This window comes from Thermobia domestica, chromosome 1 (genome assembly GCF_964235325.1).
Source record: "Thermobia domestica chromosome 1, izTheDome1.hap1.1, whole genome shotgun sequence".
NCBI lineage: Eukaryota > Metazoa > Arthropoda > Insecta > Zygentoma > Lepismatidae > Thermobia > Thermobia domestica.
In genome coordinates, this window is record NC_137454.1 from 314,570,300 (window position 1) to 314,595,722 (window position 25,423).

Below are 25,423 nucleotides of genomic sequence, written 5' to 3' on the forward strand. Positions count from 1 at the left end.
CACAATGTCCTTGTCATTGCACATATGTAGTTCGTCACTTGGTTTAGAAATACAATAACCTTTGTGAATCTGTGGCTGAGGAACTGGAGCTGCAAACTGACGAATGCACACACTTGGAGCAAGTTTTTCGTGACTGATCTTACCTTCAGAATTGAACATCTGAACCATCGTTACATCATTGGAATACTGCTTCTAATACATTACGGTGCAAGTTTCGTGTAAAGTGCCTTTTCCTGTGGCTGTATCTTCATTAAAGTCAATGTTATCAATAGCAAACCACACTGCTTCTCTTTAACTGTCACTGAAGGTATATGAACATTATCATACTGTCTCACTTCTGTCTGCATTGCATGGGTAAATCTAACTTTTTGTCCTGTATTTTCTTATAATTAACTCCAATTCCATAGTTCTCCAATGCATTTACGAGCTGTTTGCTTCTTGTTTTAAGATGAATGAGTAGCGGAAGCCCAATGGTTAATGGTGTATCAGCTTGTTGTCGGAAATTACTATCGTCATGTTTTGGATGATAGTTAATTTGACGATCAGATCTACAGCTAACGACAACCAATTGGCATAAGTTGTTCACGGCTTTATTAACTTCTTCAGCTCGTCGTGTTGTCTGAAAATCTGACTTACAGCCTTGTATCAGCCAACTCATGAACTGTTGGAGGATTGGCAGAGAGCTATACCCGTCAAAAGATCCATCAAATTTCCAGTGTTCACTGGCAAGGATTTCGTCACGAATTATTTTTGATGCTTTGAGTATTGCAGTTGCGTCAGCATGAGAAATGTTTTCGAAGCTATGAACGGCCTTTTCAATCGTGTTGGAAGCGCAGAGATTCTCAGGAGAGTTCATTTGTGGTGGACGGACAAAGTTCACATTTGGTAACTACTTCTGTATTTGTGATTTCAGATTACGCTTATAATTGCCATCAACTATCTTTCCACTTTTCTCAGAGAGAAGATTAAGATAAGTTGTGTTGACATCCCGCACACTTATTATAGCATCTTTACCCCGATAAAATGTGCATTGCAAGATATTTGGTAATTCGATGTCAGCCAAAACGTCTGCCGAAGATGTTAACAATCCAGTTTCATGTGGTTCTGATTAAGATTTTCTTCTTCCAGCATACACCAAGCATTTTAAGTGGTATTTCATGTCATATGCAATTGCGTCTCTAGGTTCGTTCAACAAAGCGAGAAGGCGGCACTTTAATTCATCAGAACCATTTTCAACAACGTTCTTAATTTTTTGCCCCATGGACAACGTCTCCACGAAATGAAGTTCACCCTCAATTTCTTGACAAAATATGCATTTGTTTTTGTCAAATGGAAAGGTAGAAGACTTTGTTGAACTTGGAGCATCCACTGTTATTTCCAAACTTGCACTATTCACTGTTAATTTCGATGGACGTCCTCTTTTCGCAACCGTGGGTACTATGGATTCATATTTTAAAGCCTCCTCATATCTCCGCTTCGCTTTATCCTTAATGTCCTTTGTGAACTAAACTAGAGTGACAGACTTTGTGGAAGAATGCTGCCTTTTCCTGCAGATGCTCAGGAGATAATGGTTTAAGAAGAGATGCGACCGCCGAATACTGAAAATCACCAAATTTGCTTCTGTCCGCTGCAATTGTTATTAGCTTCTCTAGTGATTCAAGGGATGGATTTAGAGTTACGTCTCCTCTTTTCTGATCCTGGCACACGATACAGAGATCAAGTTCTTTCGAATTTGGTGACTCCATCTTGTAAGTGAATTACACAGTTTTATTTCTGAAAATACAAGAATGAATTTGGGAAACACTTTAGAAACAAAGAGTAAGTCACAAGAGGACTACAGGTAACGTAAAGCAAGTGATAAGATACAATACTTACGTTGCAATCGAAATTCGGCAAGTAACCGCACAGTTTCCCCTGCTAACTGTGAGTAGTTCCACTTATATATACATTGTCCGAGTACTAGAAAGTTCCAGAAACTTCCATTGAATTCTAATGGAACGTTCTAAAACTTCATTGAATTCTAATAGAAAGTTCTAGAATGTTCGAGAAAGTTCTAGAACATTCTATAATTTTCAAGAAAGTTCTAAAATGTTTTTGAATTTTCGGGTAAGTTCTAGAATGTTCGGGCAAGTTCTAGAAAGTTCTATAATGTTAGAAAAAGCACAGAAAGTTCTAGAACGTTTTAATAAAATGCCATGGAAGCCTCTAGAACCTCCTAAAACTTTCTATTAGAATCTTATGGCTATTTCTGGAACTTTCTCGAAGTTTTGCATAAATGGTGATATACTTGAGGTGCGCTAATAGGCGTGTCTGTCAGGGTATAGCATACGACATATCAAACTACTGATCTTGGAGAGTGGATCACGGATTCATGACTGTTTTTCCTATAGGTCTCGGTCTCTCTCTACTCATTTGGGATAATCAAGCAAAAAAGAAAATATTAATTTGTTATAATTTCGTTGTTTCTTAACCAAACTGAATGATATACATGACAATTTAGATTATTTATTACTCTTTTAAAAGATACACAGGGTTGTTCTCAATTATTTGTCGTTTACTTGTTATTTAAAAAATATTTTAAAAAACACATCATAACATGTGCAAAATTTGAAATAAAATTATTTCTCACATTATTATTTGCATTGATAAGTAATAATTCTTGTCATTTTTTAAAGAAAATATTATTTTGTACGTCGTTTGGTGTTTGTTGCATGAAGATTTGTCAATTAGTTTGGGAGATATACGCTATTAAGGGGATCTAATACCTCTTCGCATAGGTTTCTAACTCTCCATTTGATAACATGTAAAATTTAATATGGTAATTTTTAACAAAGTATTACAGGTAATGACATGATTTTTTTAATAGAAATACACAAGACCCATATAAATCCAACCACGGTCTCCAATTTACGTTACATGCGTTAGATTGATTGTAATATATTCTTCAGTAAGTTTGGCAACAGAGAATAAAAAGTATGTTGTATACAATATATAGATAGATCTTTTTCCAGGAATTGAGAACCCTCTGAACCTCTAGCCCCTACTAGTCTTCGCGACACGTGGTAGTGATTTATGAGCGCTCCTGGCTAAAAACCAATGTTGTCTCTGTTATTTTCCTTCTAATTTTCTGTCTTTATTTCTTTTTCAAAAACTTGTTTTGGGCAGCTTTGCCCTTTTGTCGGCTGTCTCTATAGAAATAACAGTCATACTCCCTGAAATTGTTGATTCTCGGTTGGAACGATCACTTCCTTTCCGTGAACCTCAGTGTTAGAATCGAGAAACAAAAATAAACTCGAAGACAGTAAATGTAAAAAGACAACAGCAGCAGTAGTTTGTATTAAAAAATTGGAATGCACAAAAATATTGTATCTAAACAACGTATTTGTGTTAAATGTACTTTATCATGATAAGAAGTTCTATATTCTTATCGTATAAGATGCTATAAGTGCTCTACTTTGTAATAAAACTAAAAGTAACGTCTTTGAAAGATGGTATTAGACTTTGCAAAAATTGGTTTTGTGGGGTCAATTTAATATTTCATACATACAATACTTTGAATCAATTTTCAGAAATTAGTGTATTGGTAATATACAAAGTGTACAGTACATGTAATCAGTGTACAATATTAAGATATTTTATTGATACTTGCTTTTTGGATGAGTTAACTTCAGGATATAATCATTCTATTCTTTTCTACAGTATAATGTAATTAATATAAATGTGTACACAGAGTATAAATGTTGTTTGACAATAGTAAGGTATTTCGTTAAAAAAAATGCTTTTTGTAGGATCATTTTAATTTCAGACATATAGTCATTCTACTCGTTTCCATAAAGTATTTAATATAAATGTATCAACAGTATAAATGTCATTAGTGTTAGAAATGTAGGGAAATATTTCGTTGATAATTGTTTTTTGTAGAGTCATATGAATTTTAAGCTTATAGTCATTCAAAGGGTTCCATAGTCTAGTTGTTAGAGAGTTCGACTCCTGATCGCCTGGTTCTAGGTTCGATTTCCTGCTAGAATACTCAAATTATAGGCGTCTGCCCATCGTCGTGAGGCAAGCTGGGTAGCCATGTGATTAAAAGACATGACAGTCTATATAATCAATATATACACAGTACAAATCTTGTTTGATAGTAGTGAGGTATTTCGTTGATAATTTCTTTTTGTAAGATGTATACTATTTTTATAATGATAGAATGTGTGTATACTATTTAGACCCTATAGGATGTAGAACTATGCATTTCTTTGTATAGACTTTTATAATGTAGAATGTATTTTTATAATCAAGAGCGAAAGTTTAAAATCTTAGAATGGGTAAATCTTGCCACAAATCTTGCCACCGTAGAAAGATTAATAATAATGATAATAAGGGAAAGGAATGAAGACGTACTAAAGGAAGCTAGTGAAGGACGACAGATCATGAAGATAATAGGAAAAAGAAGAAACAGCATGCTTGACTATCTTATTCGACACTCCAATTGGATCACCGTGTTGATAGAGGGAAAGGAAGGAGAAAAACCAGGAAGCGGGAGACCAAGGATAGAAAAATCTACGTCCCACAGTTATGCCTGGTAGGTTAAAGGAGCTGGTGATGTTGAGAAATGAAGGAAATGGTGGAATGAAGAAAGTGGAAGGAAACGGGAGAACCCCGAGAAAAACCCACATATGGTGCTTGTCCTCCACAAAGTTCACTTGGTGCGAGAGCTAAGATAGAACCAAGAACGCCAAGCATTAGAGGTGAACACTCTACCACTCAGCCACCGCGGCCCGTCCAAGGATAGAATATCAAGATGCAGTTACGAAGAAGAGACCTTATCAAATTATAAAAAAACTCTCCCAAGGGAAAGAAAAGTTTTAGAATTTCCTTCTTGCCCACCAATCTATGATTGAAGTGAGGAATATTATTATTATTATTATTATTATTATTATTATTATTATTATTATTATTACCGAGAATGTCATTCTGGGTTTCCTCCTATAAAAATATACACACTATTTCCAACTTTGGTTATCTTATTTTTTACAAATTGGTCTAATTCAATATTGGTATAAATAGTAGTAGTTTTCAAGCTACGGCTCACACGCCACTGTTTAATATTAAATTTAAGATGCCTCGATATATTTGCATAAGTTTATCATTTCTAAAATAAACATTACGTAAAAGGTCTATTCAAATGAATATCAAGTTTTTCTGACGTTTGTATGTTACGCATATCTTTCTTAATTTGCATTACTCACATTACCCCAGAGAACGAACAAATTTTAGAGTTCTCGTTTGAACTTCTCTTACAATAATAAGCAAATATACGAGGAACAAATTTACCATTATTGACGATGCGAAAGGGAGGAGATTTTCTGGACTAGGAAGGAATGTGTGCGGGTGCAGAGTAGAGGTCTTCACGGGCCTGAATTTTTAGCCCGGGCCCAGCCCGTGAATTTATAATGTGACACTCGACTCGAGTCCGAAATATGTCTTAGGATTTAGGCCCGAGCTCGGACTGAGCTCTGTGATAATCAAATTAGCCCGAAATAAGCCCGAATTACAGAAATTTAATAAATAATGCAAAATTGTATTTTTATTTACAGCAATTTGAGGTTTAATTTTGCAGTTGTGTTTTAAAAGTTCTCCAGAAAGAATGGTGCAATTTGTATCATTTTACAGTATATTTACAAAGTTAGGCTGGAAAAAACCCGAGAGGCATGGTTATCTTATTTTTTACGTATATTTAAAAATTCAGAAACCGAGCCCGATCCGGGCCCGAAGTGATAGATGCTTTGTAGATCCGAGCCCTGTCCACGGACCGGGTCGGGCTTAGGCCCGCGGGCTTGGTCCGAGCTCGTGTAGACCTCTAGTGCAGAGGCGTTTGTCGATGCAATGATGAAAAGAAATGTGAATTCGGATAAAAAAAAAAAAAAAATACATAAGGCTTCAAACTAACTTTTAATTTATTCGTAGATATTAGATCGGTAGCATAGGCGACAGGCGGCAAGTTTATTTTAAGATTGCAATAATGAATGTGTATAAGTCTTTAGCGTTGAGATGAATTGTTTTCGATAAATTTTATTATAATTGGCAATTTTTAAAGAAGGGGGCAGGAAGGACTCCTAAACCTTACTCGCCTTGCTGTGCAGATGATATGGCCAAAATCAATACTGGATAGTGAAAGTGTAAGTGTAAAGGTTTTTATGGAATAGAGAAACAAAAGAGAACTTATTCAGAAGGGAATTGGGAGGGGAGGGGAGTACAATGCTGTGACACTTGAAATACGTCTTGATCTGTATAGTTCTTCAACAAACTTTTCTTATTAGATTACGCAATTTCTAGTTTCTTACTCCGATTATTCAAAGTATTCAAATGTTATCGGAGGGAGTGACCGCCCTTGCCTTTAATTCGTCCGTGCTATCATTCTGATCTTAGTTTTTTGCTTTTCGCTACTAATTCAAAATGCTTACCGAAACAAGTTTTCTTCTTGTGACTGTAGGGGGTGGAAGAAACAAACAAACTGTGAAAGGAAGGAAGAAGTGGTTTTGGGCTCTTCTAGTCCAGACCATTCAAACCACTGAGAAGTGAGAATCACAACATGATGTTTCTGGTAATAGCGTCCTTTAAAAAACAGCTAACAAGCAAACAGATGGTCAGCCCTCTCCCCTAACAAGCCCTCGCCCCTCTGCAGCATACTTTTTATTCTTTGTTGCCAAACTTACTGAAGAATATATTGCAATTAATCTAACGCATGTAACGTAAATTGGAGACCGTGGTTGGATTTATATGGGTCTTGTGTATTTCTATTAAAAATTTCAAGTCATTACCTGCAATACTTTGTTATAAATTACCATATCAAAATTTAAGTTATCAAATGGAGAGTTAGAAACCTATGCGAAGAGGTATAAAATCCCCTTAAAGACAGCGCTGTGCATTCGCGAAGGCGGCCATCTTTGATAGCAGCCATATTGGTTTTGGATGAACAAAAAAAATGGCAACCGTGTCAGAATTTTAAAGCATCACCGAAAGGACAAAAATCAAATGTTAGTTCAATTTTAACAAGAAATGCACACGGATGTGTAATTTCAGACATAGCACACGCCATTATTAGAATGAGATTTTTCAGTCGACCTTCTCAGAAACACTTACGTTATTTTTCACATATAAATACAAATATTTCATACTTCATAGATAAATATAGTAGGACATCCATAGCTCTAAGCTGAAGGAAATAGATAAAAATGCAAGTTTTTCGCGTAATCAAAACTTCGAGTTGTCAAGGTGGAAACGACAAAACTTCAGCACACTGAGATTCTATCTTCCTCATGAAAATTAATTATATGACCTTTATAACCCGAAATTATCCAAGTTCCTCAAATTAAATAAAATGACTAGTAAAAAATACTAGATATGAGTAAAATACAATTACAGCACATATTTGCAATAACAATTACGTAAAAGCATAGAGCTATAGCTTTGAGTTATCGAGTTCACATCAAGAGAAATTTGACTTATAGAAGTAAACTTCAATTACGAAACCCTTAAAATTCAATTTATTAAGGTTGTAATTTCTAAACCTTTGACTTACAGAAGTTATTTTAACATTAAATGTTATTCAGAGTCAAGGGAATGTGAAAAAAGTTCGAGTTATCAAGGAATTTGATTTATTGAGGTTCAACTGTATTTCAGTAACAACCTATAACGTTGCGTAATTTACTTATTATGAAAATATCCACAAGAAGTAGTTTACTGTTGAGAATGAGGTTTCTTTGGAAGAATCTTCCCGAAAACGCCTTATAAATCTTGTTCGTATTTCACAAATAAATGTTTCAGTAATAAGTGCAGTAGAAATTGGAGCAAGACAGTTTAGCCCATACCTGTTATTGAATTATAAGGTATGCATTCCGAATGACACAACTTTATTTGTACATTAGTTAGTTACCGATAAGTAAGCTATTATATACAAAGACATATTATGAGGAACAAATATATCTCAAGCGAAGAACCGGAAGTCCGTGGAGATCTGCTATGTAACTAATGATCTTAAAATGGATTTTAAATGTGAATTAGAATCCGTGAAGATATCTGTAAGAGAAGTGCTTGTGATAAAATATAATGGAGATGTATTTATTTACTTTGTAGGAGAGAAAACATAGTAGTTCATTCTAGTAACACTACTGTTCGGAATAATACTTTCCAGGTATGTCTGTGTTAGAAATATAATAGTTAATCCGCTTAAGCCTTGGGCCCACTGTGCACTGTACATCAAAATCGTGCTTAATTATTAGTTAATTAAATTTTCTGATTCTTTCTTTACATTTAACGAATTTACGTTTTATTTATTTATTTATTTATTGAATTAGCCCACAATTCAAACGAACTCTGTATCATATTTTTATAGTAGCATATAAAGACTTACTTATATAGCAAAATAATAACACAAGTAGGGACGTGTATTAACGTGAATGTTTATTTATTAGGTTAGTAGTAAAGTAATTGCAATAGTCGAGATAGAATAGCAACATCTATTAACGCGATTTTTTACTAATTAACAGTGCAAAAAATACAGAAACTACTTTTAGACATAATAGGACACTGTATACATTACCGGCACTCTTTGAACACGCTCAGATGACACATATTTATCCCTTGTATATACTGTGATGTCCAAATTTGTTCCAGATGTATGTACAAAATGTGCAAAATGTTTGCGTCTATCTACGAAACCGGCTTACTGGGATCGATTCCCAGTTGGGAGGGGGGGGATGAAATTTATTTAACGTATTACTTTTGAATGAAATCTGCTGAGGTGTTTAAATCTGTAAAGTGAGTTTATGGGAGAAAAAACTGTGAGTTAAAGGCATTCAGAGCATAGTAATGACTACACGCAAGGATGGTTGGGTAATTACGCGTAAAAAAGGTTTTCTACGTGACGCGTAAACGCGCGTAATTTACGTATAATACGTAAAGTACGTAAAAAATTAGAAACAGGTCTACAAATTAAAACAAAACGTTCTACGCGCTGAACTTTAAAAAAAATCCTTCCTAAAATTGTATGGAATCTAGCTGGATTTTGCAAAACTTAAGCCGTAAGCATAATCTGGGAATTTTGTATTGGCTTTGTAAAGTAGCATTGCATAATACGGTTTGCACGCGTGACTGTTCAAAACCCATTTCATCATGTTTCATGTTTTAAACCCTCTGTAATCGAGAAAAGTTTTATGCTAGAGAAGCCGTGGGAGAAACTATTGTGCAATACAACAACAATGGTAAGCCTTCGTGGTCTCTATTTGTGTCGATTTTCTGCAATGTCTGAGAAAAGCATCACGAACAAGTAGAGGAGTTTCTGTTGGAAAACCTCGGCTCTTCAGGAATAAATAGCTACCAGCAATATCGGGGAAAATTTGAAGAACTTATGAAGAAGGGAATTACAACACCACGCACATTCTAGTATTTCCTTATTCGGCAACATAAGGAGTTGTCGGAATTTGCTATGAAGTTACTGAACATCCTAGCATCTTCAGCACAAATTGAAAGACTTTTCTCAAATTGGTTCTTTGTCCATAACGTCACAAGGAACCGGCTCAGCTTCGAACGTTCGAAGTAACTACTTCAAATATACTACACCCTCAAATTACAAGACCACTCAAGTTATGAATATTAGGTGATTAAGAGTATTGCGTTGACTTGTACTAAACTATAATGGAAATGGCATGTAACATTTTTTAGAATTAAAATAATGGCTAAATTTTAAATGAAATGATATAATTTACTCAGTGTTATTGGAACCAAGTGAAATATATTCAGTATTCGAACTAGGAAGGAAGAAAAATTGTTTCTTTCCGAAAACAACGAAGAAACAAGTAGTTCAATATTCTTTTGAGTATTTTCTTCAGTTTTGTCTATTTATTATGAGCATTAAAAATTTCTACATTAAAAGTTCAAATGATAGTCAAGTGCTAAGGGAAGTGATATATTTAGTGTTGTTGTTGGACTTGGAAGAAAAGAGCAAAATAAATTAGTTCATTCCGAAAAATTTAGTATAATGTTCTGTTGGGTGCTTTTATATTTTTTCAGTTGTGTGTGTTTAAAATGAGAATCTAATAACTTTTACATCGAAAATTCAATATGTCCCAGTGCTAAGTGAAGTGGTATATATAGTATCGTTGGGACGTGGAAGAAAAACAAATCAGTTTATTCTAAAATTTCATTATTTCAATATTCTGTTCAGTATTTTTCGTATCAGTTGTGTGTGTGCGTTAGTGTGTAATATGAAGCTGAAATGAGCCTAACAGTCAATCTCTTTTTTCTTTTCTAACAGAAGTTTCAAAATATACTGAAATGTTTCGACTTTATATTAAAAGCTGCAAAGGTATAACAATAAATTGCTATAATCAAAAGGTTACTTGATACTTTCAAACATATCCGAACCAACACATATTTTTAATGTGTGTGCTTATATGTTGGGTGGTTTGCTTGTGCACGCGCTAATAGGTGGATAGTAGTAGTGGGCCGGCGAGGGGATATCCAAAATTATATTTTATTACTATGATTTGGCATGAAATCATTACTTTTCAATATAATGTTTAGAAGATAATAATGTTTTAATGCTTAAATAAGAAAACTAAGCTTACAATATAACCGACTATTCAAAATGATCTTAGTTTTAATGAAAGAAATATAGTTATCTAGGTCTGCGTAAAAAACTGATTTTCTACATGACGTATATTACCAGTAAATTACGTGTAATTTATGTAAAATACGTAACAAGTAAATTACCTTGCCAACCCTGCACCCAAGTCCTGTACGTGATGGGTAGGGATGCGCAAGAGTCGAGACATGTCTCGAATCTCGACTCGACTCGACTCGAATTCGAGTCGAGATTCGAGCCGAGATACACTTTGTAAAATTCGAGACGAGTTCGAGTCGAGTCAAGACTGCTCGTAAAATTCTCGACTCGACTCGAATGTCTCGAAAATCTTTCTATAATTTTTAATATTATTTTGAAGAAAGTATTCACTCAGAAACAGCGTTGAAACCAATTCCAACATTAATTACTTTAGAAAGATACAGAACGTATAAATTTAATAGTCAATCTTTCGAGATCAAGATTTAATTTTCTGCTAAATTCAGTTAATTAAAACTATGTCGTGATATTTGATTGTAATAAAATAATAATAATAATAATAATAATAATAATAATAATAATAATAATTGATTATCTAGTTTGTATAACACTATTGCGATAAAGTAAACTTCATAAATTCTCTGAAAGAAATTGGCAGTCTATAGTAATTTAGCATAGTAATAATTTTGTGTCTTCGTTCCTATGAAAGCAATAGGGCTACATAACTTCTGGATTATTCGCTTCCCGAACTATTTTGAGGCTTTAATGTGTTGCAGCATATCACGAGTTACGGATAATATATAATGTAACATTTGTTGTATGTACATCACATATTATGATACGAGACTATTTTACATAGTATATTACAATAAATGGACTGCTTGGATGCCAAGAACTAATAGAGATAGGCACCTTTCACTTCTATAGATAGGTATTGTTAAGAGGATTTTTGTAAACACTAAATTATAAAACAATAAACTACATACAGTAGTTATAGTTTTTGTTCTCAACATAAAAGAAATATGGATTGTTCATGAGATATTGAACTTCAACTTTCACTCCTAGAAAATTTCAATTTTGGAGTTAGGCCATTTGGCATCAAAAGAGTTCACTGTAAGATAAATACACTCCTCATTTTACTCTAGTAACATAGTTGTTCCGGAGCCTGGGATTTCCATCCTCTCAAATGAAATCTGAACGATTGCTTGATACATGCTGACTATAAAGGAGTAATATTCTATTAAGTTTTCGAGCTTTGGTGCGTATCCGCATTTACACACTGATATAACTTTTAATATGAATTTATTTAGCTTTCTTTTCTTATTGACTTAACACCTATTTCTCTCCATGGAGGTGTTTATTCACTAGAGATCGATTCTGCGCACTGCTGAAGGAAGGATGGGTTTAGTAATTTGTATTTTCCGAAGTTCACGTCTGAAATGTATTTCACTTACTAATTAAATCATAACTAACCAATTAAATCATAATTAAATTGGAGGATTATTCTTTTATAATGAGAAACATTGACACCCATGGCTGTAATAAGGCTTGAAGATTTGGTCGGACAGACATCATTTTAAGTCAGGCTCTTAAGTATTCTTTTAATAAACAATACTGAACAAACTGCACAATCGTGTTTTAGGAATCGTGTTTGTAGAAAACGATCGCGAATTATGCTCAAACTCAATTATTATTGTATTTATTTCTCTGACTATTGAATCTTTTCATTACAGTGTTAAACAAAAGAGAATAATTGTTTTTATAATATTCAAGAGTTTTTTTGTCATGATTAGTTTTGTAAACAATTCAATTACAGTTATTTGGTGTTTATTTCCAAATAATAAGTCCTAATACAATTTCGTAAAGTTGTAATTCTTCCTTAGTTTGTATCACTTTACACAATGACCAATCCAAAAGGTTAAGTGCGTTGTATAGGTTCAGTACCAGTTTTTCACGTTTTTCAAAATTTTCCAAAAGCTAAAGAATAATCTTTAATTTCCAATATTTTAGTTTTTACAAATTACTATTTCATAATGTAGTGAATGTTTATAAATATTGGGCAGTTGGGCGTCTAAACTAATGATATCATAATGGAGTCGAAATCATAATTTTAGTGGGCGATAAGAAATATTTCGCCAATGCTTTTACAATAAATATAATTTTATAAGTATTAAAGAACAGTGGGAAGAGATCTTATAATAGCTCTTTTATTTTTGAGATATGAGTATTTAAAAAAAAAAAACTAATGAATAGGTTGGCGGAACCACAAAAGACTCGTAAATTAAACATTCTTATAAATACATACTTACATACTCATCTTTTATAATTGCTATGCTTACATTCTCCATAAAAACAGAAATTCTAGTTTAGTGATAATTTACGTAAGATCATGAAGTGGATTCCAATTTAATTAAACGCAAAATACAATACAATAATCCACAAATATTGCCTTAAGTGAGTTGAACGATTTCTAAACATTAGTGCGAAACCATGCTCTGCCGTTGCAGTCGATTTGCAGAACTTGAGATAAGGTAAATTGTAGATTTAATGAGGTAAATGAGAATTCCATATCCATGATGAATAAATCAGTTTGTACCAACTTTGTGTTTTTTATACATTACGGATCAATGATAATTATATCATCTTGTGAGTGCAGTCCATGACATTAATAAAATATAATCGTAAAATGACTTGCAGAATCATCATATCTAAATATTTTGAATTTCAAGAATGAGTTAGAAATAATAAAAGTATTACTTTCCCAAGAGCCTAACTCTTTCCTTCTATGTCGCAGTATCTGGTGCTCACTATTTCTAGGTAGCTGGCGTGTGCAAGCCCCATTGAGGATCGAGCCCAAGCCGTTAGTAAGCTCTAGTCCAGTGAGGTTAATGAGCACGAGATCGAGCTAAAGAGAAGTTCACAGTGAATATCAAGAAGATTATGGAAACTTGAACTAATGCGAATCTTGACGAGTGTCATCCTCATTGAGGTTAGCGAACGCGAGCTCCATTGAGGATAGAGAGCATGAGTCCAAGTGAGGCCCGGTTGCAAAATGACCATTTTTGTTTTTTCTTTTTTTCTCTCCTACTCGAATGCGTAAGGTTTATGAACAGCAGAAGTGCTTGTTAGAAAGACCTAGAGGCGGATCCAGGACGGACTTCTGGGGGGTCGGTGGGTTGTAATACTGCTACTTAGAGCTATTTTTAAGAGCTCCAAACTCTAGGATGGGTTTTATTTATATATAAAATAAGAAAGTTTCTTCTTCTGGGGGGAGGCAATCGCTCCTGGAAAGACGTTAATCAGCATGCGCTTGAATTATCCATAGGAATTGCTTAGATATCTAATGCAACTTACGTTCGCATTTTAACAATTCAGATTGTAATTAAAACCTTGAATACTGAGCAGATGAGCACGCAGAATTTTTTGTTGGGGTAATTCTGGGTTGGGGTATTTTGTTGGGGCAATTAATTCTTCGTAAACAAATACAACTTATAGTAATTGAAGCGGCTTGAGTTGGATTGAATGAAAAAGTGAAATTGTATTATTCGAACTGCGCAAAAGTGTTATGCGTTGGCAGCCGTGATCTACTACCGTTTAGCACTATGATTAATTTGTCTCTCACAATTTTTCATATTCATACAGTGAATATCTTATAATTTAAAATCAATTGGCAGAGCTCTGGTTGCCTTCTAAGGAAGAATCTTTTTCGCTAGCCGACCCTACGCAGTGTAGAGCATGCGTCGTTTCGGTACTATGCCGTTTCAATCTAACGCAACTTACGCATATAACAAGCACAGGTAGGATTGACAGAATTTATAATTTATAGCAGCACATATTAAATAGATAATTTCTTAGGCACATGATTAAAATTTAAATTATTTCAGGGGAGCGGCGTAAGACCGAAAGGGTACAAATTCGAAATGATGTAGGGCCGGAACAGGTTTCTCAGCTGCAATTTTGGCCATATCCAGTGACGCCCCTCGTATGTCCATGGCGCACTCCCCAACTGTCTGACTTATCCCCCTCCCAGCCTGATCGTATAATTATGACAATTCAAATTTAAATGTTATGTACACTCCGCATCAAAAAAATTGCGACAGCTAACGCCGCGCAGCTAGGCCACCAATATACATCTTCTTATCCCATAATCTTGTCTGGTAAGGAGACCTCCTCTCTCTCCTCATTTCTTCTCTACTATACTAAAATTAGCTAACAGCATGAACGCAATTCAAATTTCAAACTACACATGTATTAGTATCGATAAAATGAAATAACAAAACCGAGACGAAACAAGATTCATAAGTTAATTTAAGGAGAAACTGAAACACACACAATGAAATATTGAAACCAATAGATGTCTATTACACAGAGGTTCAGAAATGAAGCAGAGAGAGAGAGAGAGAGAGAGAAGGCGAGAGAAGAAGAAAAGGAAAAGGGAGAACAGAAAAATGTGGAATTTTAAACTTAGTAAGAAAAGAACTTAACATTATAAAGTTCCGTTACCAGAAATCCAACAGTAATATAGAATAAACGTTTGTTTTTATATATTTTTTTCAGGACTATTCGAATATATAGAGGATGCTTGAAACATTCATTAAGTCCCTTTCAAAAAGGATAGCATACTCAATTTCCAGTAGAACTGTAGATCTCACAGACATATCTAGGATAATGTCAAAAGTTTAACACAATGCTTTGTTTCCGTGTGGTTCGGTTGTAAATTCGGTACTGTTCATTGGACGTACTGATGCAAACTACACTCTAATAAACCCAGTAGGTAGCGTAGGCCATATCTTCCATTCCAGACTTCTAATGCAAAGTGATCAAAAAAAGAAGAAAGAAACGAAAAGAAAAAGAAAGAAAGAAAGAAAGATAAAATTGAATGAGTGCTATTTTACTGATAAATTTTTATCAGAAATATCCTATATTAAAAGTCCAAACCGTATCATAATGAAAAGTTAGAAATGTTCAAATGAAAAATTGGATGTTCCTTATAGATGTAGCAGACATTGAATGTTTCAAGTTTCAACGTGAATAAATCACATTGAATTATAAGATAAAAATAAATTTGTGTCGAACTAGTATAAATAAAATTTTGTTTTCAAATAACCAAAGAGGTTACCATTTTCTAGTCTTTCCGAAGATTTATCTGTTCCGAACATCCAGCATCACTTTCATCTCTTGCGGATATAACGTAATTTTCACAGATAGAATGAACACGCTAGAGCTCAAACGGATCCTAGTGTCAGTCGGATGATGTTGGTTAGCTTATGGACCACCACTGGGTCGAGGATTCAAACCCGTAGTGACCCGGTAATTCGACTGAGACTCGGTAACCCAGATGATAAAAAAGATATTTTGCTTATTCTGTTGCGTTTAAACAGTATTTCCTTCATAGATGACCAGGACTGGAGATGTTATGCCCAGAGCACGAAAAATTCGATGCTGAAGTTGCCAGTTAATTACATTCTCCAGACCAGGTCTATTGGACTCTTGCTCCCTTTTAACTTTGGAACATGCACACGCACATGAAGTGCGTGTGTACGTGAGAGGGAGGTGGAGAAGTGACAGGTGCAATGACAGGATAGGGAAACGTCAAGAAAGAGAGAGAGACGAATATAAATTTGAAACATACTTATCATTACAGTGTATGATGAAGAACGCACACACTGTTTATTCGAATTCTCGCCGGTGATGGTCTTGTAAGTTCTCCAACAGAAGATAAATCTCTGTTTGCAGCCGTTATTTTATGCGAAAAAGTTAAACTACCTGACGGAGAATCGAACCCAGATTTTTCGCTTGGAAGTCGAGTACTTTACCACTACATCACCAATTGCTTTACCCAAGATTTGTTCAACAAATGCTGTAATATTTCTTTCTGAGAACGATAACACGAAAAGTGTTTACTGCAGACCAATGAAGTGTTTGGAATATCCTGGTAAATCCCTTGCCCTTTTCCAACCAACATTCGTAAATCGTCTCTATCGTGATAAAGGTGTTTGCTTCCACATTCTTAAGCATTGCACGTCTAATATGAGAAATCGATTCTTCACTATCACTTTGTAAAAAAATGCAACTTCGGCTTGAACCGGAATCGAATCTATGCTGGACAGTTTTATTAATCGTAACTCCATTACGTTACCGCTACACTATCATGCGACATGAAATCAGAAGCCAAATATTACATACTTTAGCCTTGATCTTTGGAACGATCAAGCTTCTTTCTGTAAGGTTATTTGCACCTAAATGCACAACGAAATTCATTTATTCGACGACCTAGAGAGAAATTAGTGCCCACTAATAAAGGAAACAACATACAATCCAGGAGAAATTACAGAAATAGAAACATATTATGAATTAATTTTGCCTTGCAAGTTCAAAAGTACGCGAATAATAATAATAATAATTATTATTATTACTAGCATCAATTGGCCGCTTTGCTGGGCTAAATTGAGAAATAATAATAATATGCTCCGTTAGTCAGTCACTTTTTAATATTACAAAACGCTCTTTGATATCGGTCATTTTCGATGAGTTTTATATATCCCCTGCCCTTCCCATGTTGCGGAGCACGGCATCTTCAGTGTCATTGTTCATCTCAGCCACCCGGAAAACTATGAATTCGACAATGATATTGGTTATTTTGATCAATTTTATGTCTCTTTCTCCTCCATGCTGCAGGCTGAATTTTGATTTAAATGGCATCATATGTGCTACTGTTAATCTGGTAGCATATGTTGTATGAAGCTACGTCTTTACAGTATTAATAATAGTTTGAACACAGTCTCAACAACATGCATAGCAGTGATCATTTCAAAACTGCTCAGTTTCTCCAGTAGCCCTCTTGCAAGAGATGCAGTGTCATTCTCAAAACTTTTCCTCTCCTGCAAATCTTGCAATAAGGATTTTACTTCATCGCACGACAGGACTACTTTGTTAGCCTCATATTTACTGGACCATCTCGCAGTTTGTACCCTTTTCAGTCCTTTCCTTCTATCACTTGCTTTATCTCTAGAAGACAACTTTTGTGCAAAAGCTTCGCATCTCCTATGACCAGAATTAAATAAGCAATACAGTTCCTCAAGACGTGAGAACAAGTCTTGGATTTCAGGACACACAGAAATGGATTTTTGATCACTAGAGCAAATCTGTATGATGTACATCAAACATTGAGAACAGTTTCACATTTATTCTGCAGCAAAGTTTTCAGACTTCTGAAAGAGCCTCTCATGTTTCCAGCACCGTCCATGCTTTGACTAATAATATTCTTGTGGTTAAGTCCAGCAGTTTCTAAAGCGTCCATTAACTTTGATTTCAAATTTACCCCACTAGTATCAGCGGATGTAAACACCTTAATTAGTCGCTCTACTGGCTTCACAGTTACTTGCTTGTGGTCTACAAATCGAACAATAACAGTGGTTGCCTCTCTCTTACTTACATCTTCAGTACAATCCAAGATGACAGAAAAGGTGTGCGTGACATTAACGCTTTCTGATATTTTTCTGGTCACGAGAGAACTCATTGTGGTAATTAAATCAAAAATATTTCTGTGACTCAGAAAATTTGAACCTAACTTTCTATTTTCATCTCTTGCTTTTTCAATCTTATCTTGATAAACTCTTGCATCTGCGTTGTGCTTAACCAAAAGCTTAAAGAGTTTTGGGAGCTTTCCTTCAACCACCTGATTTTTGCGAAATGCAAGATAAATATCGACAACAATCAATATTCACAGAAAGAACTTCTCTTAGGTGTTGAACATTTTCATTATGTATTTGACATATGGTGATGTCCACATGGCATCCTTATATCCACTGTACTCTTGCTATTTGAGAACTTACGTGAAAACTAGATGACTCGTGAAGCTCTATATCTCTCAAGGCGTTACCTAAGCGCCATCCTTGGTACCCTTTTCCCGAAGAACAGACAGTGTGTTGATTTGGTGACGCAAACAAAACGCAATGCAACCAATAGGCAGAATTGTTTTTCTTGCTGTACGCTAACCACGTCCTTTCTTTTTTCTGTACCATCAGGAAGTTTATACCTTCTCCACTTTGTACAGAATTGTTTACAGTTGGAAACTCATATTGAGACAAGCCAATCCTGGCTATGAGAAGCCAACTTGTAATCCCTCGCTGGGTACGTCAAATTTGTAACGACACATTACAATTTACACTAATTGAATCCTGAACTGGAAAGCCAAACTTGAAACGTTACTGTTTACACTTTCATTCGTAGCTAATGTTGTTCGGGGGAAAGAAAGAGAAGAAAAAGAAATAAATTAGGTCGCCGAAACTACTTTCTTCCTTATGCTACGATCATGGCCAGTAAGTACAACGCTATTTATTTTCCAGATTCTTGCACACCAACGGTGTCATCGCTATCATGAAAAGGAAAGAAAAAATCCATTGCCAAAATAACACCATATAATTTACATATTATATTTATTTAACCTCTTTAGCGAACAGCAGATAGTTGCAAGAATTATATCAATATTAGCGATCATAAAGTTCAGCTAGACTCAATAACCATAGTTTGGAAAAAAAATCATTAGACATATGTACTTCAATCTCTCGGATTTTTAGAACTTCTCACACCAACGCAATGGAATAACCAGTAACAACAGCGTTTTTAGATGTTATCCTTGATAATACGTTAGACAGTTGTTTACATTCCTCGACCAAACATTTGAGATAGAAAACTTTAGTAAGCTACATTGTAATAAGTGAAGAGAGAATACAAAGGTACATTACTGCTTACAAAAACATCTCATTACAGAGGGAGTAATTATGCGGCTGAGTAGACCAATCCTCCTTCCCAAGAACATAACGCTTCCACTACTCTTCCGCAAGCAACTGTATTAAGAGGGCGCCACTCCTGAACCTGGCTTACAATTAAACAGCGGCGGTAATAATACATATAGCAGAAACATTCATAGGAGGTACTAGACCAGCCAGCAACCTAAACTCCACCCCTGACACCATCACATCTAGTCGTGAATACAATAGCAATGCCCATCGTCTTCGACGCGTCCGACTAGACGATTTAAAGTAGCTTCTTAACTAAAGATAGGACATATAAATACTTCAAGGATTAACGTGAATCTTTCTCTTACGTGGCAACTTCAATTACAGATCTTAAACTATGGATTATAGCAAACAATACGGAGTGCCCACTAACGGGTCGAACATAAGCTAGCTGTCGCTAACTAAACCTTTAACTTTACTAAGTCAAGACAACTATAAAATAAGCAATACGGAGTGCCCACTAACGGGTCGAACATAAGCTAGCTGTCGCTAACTAAACCTTTAACTTTACTAAGTCAAGACAACTATAAAATAAGCAATACGGAGTGCCCACTAACGGGTCGAACATAAGCTAGCTGTAAAGTAATGATACATTTATATATCTGCTCGACTAAAGAAACTATTTTCGCTTAATGCAAGAGAGAAATGACATTGAACCGGACTACCCCGTCAGCGTATGAATCGACTTACTGGATGGAGAGCTTACCTTGAGTTTACTCAGTCATATTAAATACAGAACGCGTGGTAATAGACAACATTTTAGACATCGTAGGAGAAATGAGAATTGAGTAAATACACGATATTGATAATACTTGACGGACTAATTTATGAGCAGAGACAGTATCAATTTTACTAATTATTTGAAATAATGACGATATTGAACAGTTCCAATATGAAAGTCACTTCTTCGACCGGCTGCGTCGAAAGGTGAATAATATAAAGAGTACCTGGAGACGGATGATCAAAGTCAGTCCAACAGCTACTCATAGTATCCCACAGGTGGAGTACGATTAGCACAGCAGGCCAACTTCAGGAGGCACGGTTTCAGCAGCATCGTGAACGACAACCAATCTCCGGCAGTCTCTCCAGGCCACTCGAGATGACGCGACAACAGACTCCAAGCCAGGGCGTAGAATTACTCAATGGCAACCATCAGAAGAAGTAGACGACGAACTGGATGCAGTATTTGTTCTCAGCTTCAAATAGACAGACATGAGTCGACCATAGGCACTAAGTAACTGTAGAGGATAGTCCACACCGACGACACCACAGATGAATAATTAAAAAGCAGCGGGGCCAAACGAAAACCCGACCAGGAAGACAGTTCCTGATGTCATTGCAGAGAATGTTAACACCACAGACAGGATTACGATAAACCTTTACGGTTAATCACATTCCCATATTAAAAATCATTATGCACTTAGTTAAAACCTGGCTGGTAAAATTACTGGCCAGCCAATCGGGAAGGGTAGCTTATAAGTTGCACAAGTTATGTTGCTCCTGCACACACACCACTCTTCTTATATAGAATCACTTAACGGTAACTGATTACATTGTTTCGTTCAGTATTCCAATTTTATCCTTGGTTAGTGCAGAGGGTACGCTATTGAATTACCCTTCAACGGCCATGTTTCTTGCGGTACAGGGAGGCAGAACAAAGAACTGCGCTCAAAAATCCTCCTCGCTCCCTAATTGGCTGCTCTTAATTGTGCAGCATAACACAAAAACTAAACGAAAATTATGATATAAACTTGAATATAATGAGACGAAAGTAAATTAAATATATGTTGTTATTTAATGAATATACTCACAAACAAATTACTCAGTCTAAATAAAATACAACTTCTTCAGTTTCTAAGCCACTAACGCCATCTCGCGGAATTGAGAAAATCCAACTCGATACGGGTCATAGACTAACAAAGAAAGTAGCGTACTTCAGCTAAACAAACCAGCCCAATTGTCGACCATATTGAATCCATCAAAGGGGTCGAGAATTGGGAAAATAGAAAGAGAAAAGAAATAACACTTAACTAGGAGCTAATTAAATGATTCTATGAAATAGTCTCTTTGAGAAAATGTAACGCTCAAAGAGGATCGTTACAATATGTTGAATCAAATGCACGTTTCTAATCTGAGGTCGTATTCTATATCTTTGGATGTTAACTTTATGGAACTCAAAGTAGAATAATCACAAATACTGTCTTCAATAATGTTTTTTTCACATATATCTTCATTACCCATTGGAAGTTCAGTTACTGCTGGTGTAATGCAGACTTCACTGTTTACACTTGGCGGCATGTTGGTAGGAAATGAAGTAGGCTCATTGCCGGAAATATTTACATGTGAGTACCTAGTATCACATGCGCCTGTGTCAAGGGAGACTGAAAGCACAGCGATATCAGAAGTTTGCTCAATAGACGATGATGCACTTTAATTCCATGTGGCAGATGAAGTTTCTCCAGAAGTTGATTGGCAAGATGTTTCTGATGGCACAACAATTTCAGAATATTGATCAGTAGACGATGAACAGTGTCATCCAAGGTCCCGGCAAAAGTTGGCTTACAAGATAAGGAAGCTGTGGAATCTTCTTTGTGACTGGCAGCCTCGTAAATCCTAAAAATAAAAAATAGAGAAGAGTGTCATCATTAGGGATTCTAATATGTTATAAAATTTAAGGGTCAAGATGCCACTAAGTAATATTCCTCATATTATAAGTAAGTTTATTCTACAACTTTTAAAGTATAATTTTATCTAACCTAAAGACAATAATCCATATGGCGGGTCAGTCATCTACACTCTTCCCTAACCGTTGCCTTATTTACATTTAATAGTGTACTGTAACAAACGGTTCTCCCAAATCCAAATAATTTAACAACCGTTTCCGATAAAGGTCTCGGATCGGCTGAATAATAGGATACATTGAGCACATACCAAAAAACACAATAATATGAAAGAAATTTGATTAACTATAGTAGTACCGTTCCACTTCCAGAACTAATGTTAGTTATCGGTAGTTATTTGGACAATTTGTGTACCTGGTAGATATTCGATTACATGCATTTCTTGTAGTAGCGGCTTAAGTGTAGAGTTGCCCTTAACTCTCACAGTATTGTCGAGCGAGCGAAGGCGGGTTAGAAGCCCCACAAGGCTCATTATGTTCTGTGCTTGATAATATACGATGTAAAACCATAAATAGTAGTTGTATAGGTTATCCCGGACAACGTCTACGTAAACTTCCAGCCATGTTATATCCTTAGTTTCCGAAAATGCAACCATGCTGTACCATTGTGATAAATAGTTCCCTCCGTTCGGAAATAGTTCCGTTTTTCTATTTGTCATTCTATCGAGCACACAAATGAGTAAATTATCCACTTCTTCCCGGTAAATTTTCACAATTTTCCTAGAAACGGACAACCAATTTTGGAAGTTAACCGTTGTAATTTTGTAGGCCTACTCACAATATTGCTAGTTCTATCTGTCCATGGAACGGTACTGTTAGTTTTACAAAAGAAAAAATTCCAGTAAACAATTTCTAGTCTCACCTGAATAACTTCTCTTGAAAGCAAATGCCCGTTGGAAGGTCTTCATTTTGATTGTAGGGTTTCCATTTAGTACTGTCACTTGACTTGACTTCTATAATTTTGAATTTTATGTCCAAATTGTTTTTCATTTCGTATGCATGTTTCTTTCTACAATGCTCTCTCCATTTGTCCTGCCTCAACACTTGGTTGCACATTATTTCCAAACATTTGCACTTGTAGAGTTTCTGTTTCTTCGGCACTGTAAATTTGAATAAAATTACATTTTGCTCTCTTCACCATGCACACACATTAACATATAATAATAACAAATATTAACAACTTAATTCTTCATTCACAGAAGCTTCAAACGCGGGAAACAGGCAACCTCTAGTTCTCTATCTCTGCAGAGAAATAATATCCCATTATGAAAAATAAATCAATACGTTCGAACCACTATCCTCAGTGTGAGAAATTATTAATCAAGACTTTTATACATGCAACCGAAAACCTTTAAACCGTTTTAACCATTAACCAAAATGGTCAGTAGGGGAGAGGAAGGGAATGACGATCAGTTGGGAATGGCGATCAGATCACTTTGCCCTCTTGCGTGATCCGAGGAGAAGTCAAACTAGTGCTGCCATCTGCCTCTTGTAGCAAGATCTTGTGTGTTGTCGAGGAAGTTGTCAGAGTAGATTGAAGTCTACAGCGTGCTGAAACTTGTTTTTGTTGATTTTCTTATAAGGATCTACATATTTCAACTCACGATAGGTACAATTTAGGTTGTAAGATCTTGAAGTTACTAAGATTCACAAAAAGTCATGTTTATGTCTAATGCACGACATATAGTTATATTTCAAATAAACTACGTTTTACAGTATAACCAGCTCAATTTTCAAAATGGCGCAATGTTGGGAATGCCGATCAACGTGATCGGTTTACTACCATGGCGATCACCATTCCCAACAAACTTTTGGAATACTTTTCCAGCCAAAAATTATAAAAGAGGCTAGACCTAAGATAGGTAATACGCCTACTTTAGTCAAACACTGAAACTTTGGTATCGGTGTAACCTTTGTGTGCATGCTGACTGTACTGCTGTTGACTCACCACGTGGATATATCTGTGATGTATCTTTGAAAAAACGTCAATAAAACATTCGGTTGACGTTTCTGTCTTTCGAAGGGGCAGTTTAGCAAAAAGAAAAAAAGAAAAATAGAAACACCTATGGAACTATGTGCGTTTATTAAGCTTGTACTGTGATCGCCATTACCAACATGTGATGGGAATGGCGACCAAAGTAGCAATTTGAGTTTTTTCTATCGTGTTCCCGAACTGAAAGAATGATCCTCTTTTTATTTTACACACTTATTGTAGAAGTATTGGAGTATGTATTTACAAATTTGTTTCAATATATTTTGCAAATAAAACTGCGTAATAACCCATTTTTCGTAGGTGATCGCCATTGCCCACCTCTTCCCTATCGTGGTATAAAGGACAGAAGACAAATTTTATGCATTGTGTTATACGTAGGTGTTCTTCCATGAAAATAAAATCTTTTCGTTTAATTTTTACACCTCTCAAACATATTTCTATAGATTTTTAACCCCCCAAATATTTCAATGACACAGTTTGCGTCATAGCCTTCCCCTTGTGGGCACCCCTGCCATATCATTTCATTTCGGTCCTACGCTGCATTCCCGTTATGCTTGACCATCCAGTTTACCTGCGGCTGAGTACATAAATGTCTGTACCAATTCCCAAACCGTTATTAGAAGTATGTAGAATGTTTGTACTAACACTTCCTCGTGCAACACATTTTTGTGAGATGCCCTCACTTAACAACAACAGAACTGTACCATCGTTGTCAGCTGGGTGCCTGAATAAGTCGGCATTCGGGGAAAAGAGCCTGTCGATATAGCTATCAAGCATACTTCGTTGACAGGTGTCGTACTAAAGCACTGTCTTATGTGCTAAGATCTCTGTATTTATTTTGCCCAACTCACGAGCTCTCACTAGCAATTGGTTTGAAATAAGGAGAACCAAAATTTTTCGGACAATCTATTTTCCGGAATGGGAAATTTCACTTTCCGGATTTCGGAAAAACTCCGGAATTTAGAAAAATTCCGTAATTCGAAAAAAATGCGGATATTTCCGAAAACGGAATCTTCTAAATTCATGATTTTTCCGAATTCCAGAATTTTTCCGACATCGGATTTTTTCCGAAATCCGGAATTTTCCGAATTCCTTAATTTTTCTGAGTGTTCGGCACATTCTTGTAGTATGTCCGGAATACTCAGGTCTCAGAATATCTAGAACTGCGTAATAATCTTGTTAGAGATAAGCTGGTTTCTGATATAGTATTAGTGAAGTTGAAATACAACCTCTATCCAGAAAAGTTCGGTAAATGTGTCTATATTTCAAATGAATTGTTATCTTACCTGAAACAGCAGTTGCTCCTTCGAAGTGTTCCCCATTGATGATGA

At 35.6% G+C, this 25,423-nt stretch overlaps 1 protein-coding gene across 1 annotated transcript in view; it reads left to right on the top strand.

The window, feature by feature from the left end:
- The first annotated feature begins 8,099 nt into the window (after positions 1-8,099).
- LOC145662453 (uncharacterized) overlaps positions 8,100-25,423 on the top strand; it is a 48,312-nt gene continuing 30,988 nt past the window's right edge. Inside the window, exon 1 of the mRNA XM_081728048.1 lies at positions 8,100-8,191. The gene's annotated coding sequence lies outside the window, so the exon portion shown is untranslated. The remainder of the gene's footprint in view (positions 8,192-25,423) is intronic.